We start from the raw sequence: 6,000 nt of genomic DNA on the forward strand, positions 1-6,000 counted from the left end.
CAGAGCCGAGGCTCGAGACACCGATCCTCTGATTGAAAGTCAGATATTCTAACCACTGACCCACAGTCACAACACAACCCTCTCCCAATTTGTTTCGATTTTTGACTTTGACCCCGCCATTATATCATAAAGATAGACACAATATTAATAAGTTAACAATTGATGTATTGGCGTCACAAACATAATTTATTCAATTTAAAGCTTCACACACCAAAGCCATGGTGTCGTTATGATCACTCTGCCTGTTTTACATGTATTGTCCACTTGGTGGCGCAGTAGAGCAAATGAAGCTCCGTGAAGCGTCGGCACATGAGCGAACTAATTGGATGGAAAGCTTCAATGCTTCAGGAAGCTTCATCTCGCCATCACTACTAAACGGTGCCTGAACCGATACTTTTTTATTGCCAAGGCAATTTATTTTCTTCAAATTGAACAATATATTAACTATTTAAAGTACACTTTAAATATAAATAAATACAAAACACCGAAAGGAAGCACCAAAATCTGCATTGCTTTTCGGACCGGTGGAACGATCGGTTGATCTGGGACCAGGTGTTTTACCTGTGGTTTCTCAGCCAAAGGTCTTCTCTCAAACGGGTGTTGGAGGAGAGATTATACAGAGTTAGTGTTTGGTTTTCTTTGAAGACCAGTGGCTCCAGCTCGCTGCTGTCATGTTGTTATCATGGCTCGTCTGAGACAAAGACACGGGAACGCGCAGCCATGGGGCTTCATGAGAATAGCCCTCCAGGAAGTCGTTTTTAGGGCGCTGATTGGATAAATTGTATGTCATTCATTTATTTCTTTAATCAGTGATTGGCTAAACTGTGTATTAGACCCGTCTTCCTTCCTTCCTGCAGCGTTCTGGATCAACTGGAGAGACCCAAGGGACTTACCGAAGCAGCCTGATAATAAGGATCAGCTGTTAAACAGCAAACGTAGGTACAAAATCCATGGCCCGCCACTGGACCTCATAGTACACCAGATAGAGACTCCTCCGGACGTGAAGGTGCACGCCTTCACAGCCTAAGTCGGGGCAGTGGGGGTATGTGGCGGCGGGGCGTGGTAGGCTCAGTAGCAGAGGGAACTGAGCGAGGGTATGGTTCAGGGAACAGTCCCGGGATGAGGTGTAATCAGCCTCAGCTGGAGTTAATCTGTGTTTGTGTCTCTCCACGATAAAAACGGTAGTAACGACTAAGCACGGGAAGCACTTTGAAACGCCTTGTTGTTGAAATGTGCTATACAAATAAACTTGCCTTGCCTAAACTTGCCTTGCCACAGTCGGCGGAGTCGAAGCAGCCTGGAAAAGGACAAGGCGGGTGCGCTCAGGGGTCTGGCCAGAGAGCGCACAGCGTGCTGCCCTCTTTGTGCTGCCCGAGACTCACAGTAACAATGGAGGAGATGTACAGGGGGATCGAAGAGAAGTTTAATTACATCTACTTTAAAGGACTGTCTGAAGCATCACGCGTGATGACTGCGGCAGCCGATCACATCTGGATCAGCTGTCAGTCGGCTTTAACAGCTGACAGCATTTGTGTCTGTACACATGATCAGTGTAATGTAGTTATTTTCTGGTCCGGACAGTTTTTAATGAACATTCCAATAAAAATGCACTTATTGATATTGATACAAAGGATCGTAATGTTTTCAGTTGATTTAATGGTGTTAAACTACTACTTATACTAATAAAGACACAGTTATCATCACTGTCAGAGTGGAGATGTTTTCTCTGTAGTCTGTTACTTGTTTAACAAACGACATTGAATATTTATATACGTGTGTGGTATTTATACTGTGTTCGGTGTCCTGGTTATATGCACAGGATCGATTTCTACTGGCGGAATCTGTCTTATTTATTATTTATTTACGTCTCTAAATTCTGATTGTGACATCATTATAAAATAACCCACAGTATGATTATGGTTTCTCTTTATTACATGTTGTAAAATGTGTTTCCTCTCTCCAGCTTTCTCTGATTTTAATTATAAAAGTTATTGAAGGAAACCACAGATCAAATCTTTTTATAAATGAAAAAAGCTATTTGTGGTTCAGACCTACAATGAACATATTTTAACCAGATGGTGAATAAGAAAACAAATCTAATATATCACTTTAGTGATTGTATTCACTCTGGTATGAAACTCCAGCGATCAGTCCTATCAGCTGCAGCGTCCAATCAAATAACTGATGAACAATGAGGGGGCGTGTTGAGCGTTAAAACACTTCCTGGAAGCTTTCTCTCGTTGCTAGTTTTACATAGCTTGATCACATATGAGACTATATCACAGTAAAAACACTATAGAGATTTCTGTGATTACTTTGTGTGTATTGTGATTAGAGCTGGATATCGTGGCCTGTGCTTGAATTCAACCTTCACTGTTCACTCTTAATGTGGAATAGTACTTTGACTATTTTAAGTGAACAGCAATTTTGAGAACTAATTTATCGTTTGGTTATTGGTCCCTGTTGTTATTAATATGTTTTAATAATCTTATTGATATTAATAATTTGATTGATGCCAATAATAGTCATAATAATAATAATAAGTTTACCAAACGCACTCCCGCAAGATACACCTTTTGTATGAAAACAGCACAAATCATTTAATGGCAGAAATTCATTATCAAAAGCTCATCAACTGATCCTGAAACTTGGGGTTCAGGTGTGCACTTTTGACACATTTTAATTAAATAGTATTTGTGTGTCTACTACCTTAAATAGCTGAACGAAGCTAAACCACTACAAGCGTAAAAGAAGAAAAAAAATGGACTCGTCCTTTTTGCAGCATGCAGGTCGATTCACTCGAGTGTTATGGCAGCTTATCAGGAGTTTCAAGGCTGTGCACACGAAACAGTTGATGATAGGTAAGTGTTTGTTTATTGTGGCTTAGTGATTATCATTCAGTTGCTATGCTCTCTTGACCTTTTTGTATCTGTCTTCCTCTGTTTGCCATTGTCCTTCTGCTGAACTTCATCTACACCTCTCACAGTTAATTCCAGTTTAAGGCCATACTGACCCACTGATGCCAACAGAGAGTAGTTCAAACCTTTTCTACATGCCACATTTGAGATCAATATCTGGTTTTATAACATAATACAAATAATTGTGAACATTGTAAATGGACTGTACTTGTATAGATCTGTTCTAGTCTTTAACACTACTTGTCATCATCATTCAAATCTTATAAGTGCCTGGGTGTTCACTTGAACAATAAACTGGACTGACCACACTCATGCACTCTATAAAAAGGGACAGAGCAGACTCTCTCTGCTGAGGAGACTGAGGTCTTTTGGAGTGCATGGAGCACTCCTGAAGACCTTCTTTGACTCTGTATCAGCCATCTACTATGGAGTGGTCTTCTGGTGCAGCAGCATCACGACAGCTGACAGGAAGAGACTGAACAAACTGGTAAAGAAGGCTAGCAGCGTGCTGGGGTGTCCTTTGGATTCTGTGGAAGTGGTTGGAGACAGGAGGATGATGCTAAGCTATCACCTGGTGGAGGTGGTGGGAGACAGGAGGATGATGCTAAGCTATCATCCCTGATGAACCACACCTCCCACCCCATGCAGGACATTCTTTAGCTCCTTCAGCTCCTTCAGCCACCAGCTGATTCACCCCTGGTGTGTGAAGGAGAGGTACCGCAAGTCCTTCCTTCCTGCTGCTGTCAGGCTGCACAACCAGCTGAGCTCACAGTAGACCACAAAAACACTTAAAACCTGTGCAATATTAATATTAATACACTGTGCAATACATTAGTTTGCCTCTATATATAATATTTAATTTCAGTTACTGTAATAGTTATAATTTATTTTGTCTGTATATATACTATTTCAGTATAGTTTTCAGTGGTAAATAAAAATAAATTTGTGCAGGTTTAAACAAGGGCTTTGGGTTACCTTAACACAACCACATTAACATTAACCATGCAAAAGCAGTTTGGATATTATCAAAAAACTAATACTGAGATAACAAACAGCTTTAATATGCATTTAATAAAGCATGCACATTATGTTATTTAGAACCAAATCTGGGTGTTGTTTTGTACAAAACATACTTTGTAGTCTAAATTAATAATATATTAAATTAACTTTGAGGAGACAGGATTGCACAAAAACATGTTAAGTACATTGGTGCACCAAAAGGAATAAACCCTTTAGATTAAAGACCCCTCTGGCACCTTGCTGAGAATACATGTTTAATTTCTAGCCTCACTGCTAGTAAGGTTCTACAAATATTTCATTTTAAATGTTTATTATTTGGGGATCTCGAGCACTAGGAGCTTAATGCTTTCTAGTTTTTGGTATTTTAGGAGTCCTCTTTTATTCACACAATCATGTTTGGGTGTTTTGGGGGACTTTTAGATGGAACGCTACGGAAGGCCATTGATACCTGAGGTCTGAAGCCATTCGACTATGTGACTGTCAGTAAGTCATGGTTGTGCGGGGCTGGACCCAAGAGCAAGAACAATGAAGCAGGAGTAGTTTTACAGAACCAGAGGTGGAAAAGGTAAGGGGTCGGGGATAGGATTGCTCTGTGCCTCTGACATGGATGTTTTTTTGTGTCTAACAATACAGCATATTCTTGTCTTTAGTCCATTTTATTTTAGCATAATTATCCCTCATTGTATTTGCTTAGTAGTAGTTTCATGCGTGAGAACTGAGGATCTGGCGAGGAGCGGAGGGAGAACTGGGGTACATAAACTGTGTGGCTTGATGAGGGAATGGGTTGCATGTGTGAAGGCAGACACACATGCACGCACACACACACACACACACCTACACACACACACACACACACACACACACACACACACACACACACACACACACACACACACACACACACACACACACACACACACAGGACAAACGGGGGACCAACGGGAAACACAATAAAGGGCACGATACCAGTAGGGGAGAGAGGCACAGCAGACCATGACAAACACAGTATAATGCAATGTTGAAGGCCTACTGTATCTCCTTATTCATATTCATTATCTTTTTATCAATGTGATTTACAGCAGTTGTATCATAGAAAAAGCTCTGCTCTTCCAACAACTGAGTACAATGTGTTTGTGTGAGAGTTTATGTGAGCATGTCCCAACAGAACGCAAAAGAGGAAATGCTGAAATTCTGAAAATGTGATTGTGTGTCTTTATGCATATACAAAAGGTACAGTCGTTTGTATGCAAACATGGGTGTTGGAAGAAACAACGTATTTACTCTTAATCAAGTACGGTTTCACTGTTATATTAATAATCATATGTTCTGTTTATTAATCATATACTGTGTAAAGGCTTGTGGCTTCTCATTTGACCTACTTTCCTGTTAAAACATACGTATGCTTTTCAAGTGACCTTCTGATAGAGTCATGAGACTGGGGATGCCCACATACCTCTGTTTGAAGAACGCGGTGTTCCTTATTATCATATGACTATGCCGATGCAAGCGAATCTAAAGACAGAGGTAACTCTTTGCTCATTCATTGAGCAGTCCAGGATACACAATTGACATATCATGTTGTGTAATTCTTCTCTGCTCCTTCTTTTCAAAGAATAAATGTCCTGATCAATGATTTTACCACCAGGTGTCGAGTATATTTTTCTATCAATGGGCATACTGTTTTATGCTTAAATCAACATGCATGAAACCACATTTCTTTACCACTCTTCATTAACTTAGATATAGTGTGTGATAGCAGACGTCATTTAGCCAGTAGTGACCTGAAAAGGGACGGGGAGTTCCAGGTTACTGGAGTACACACTAATCTGAACTGAACAACTGACTGGATACTGGAGGTCAGTCAGCCAGACTCAATAAGTATTATCATTAACATTATCCATCCTCAAAAAGCCCCAAAACATTTTTCCATAGTAGTTCTATGTGTACAGCTTTGTGAGTTTTGGATGTTATATTTCACCTTTACCCTACCTCATCATTCAAATCAAAGGGAAAGCAAACAATTTAGTAGTTTAATTGCAAAATCCTAATCAGCCTAAACACT

Source organism: Taurulus bubalis, assembly GCF_910589615.1.
Source record: "Taurulus bubalis genome assembly, chromosome: 1".
Taxonomy (NCBI): domain Eukaryota; kingdom Metazoa; phylum Chordata; class Actinopteri; order Perciformes; family Cottidae; genus Taurulus; species Taurulus bubalis.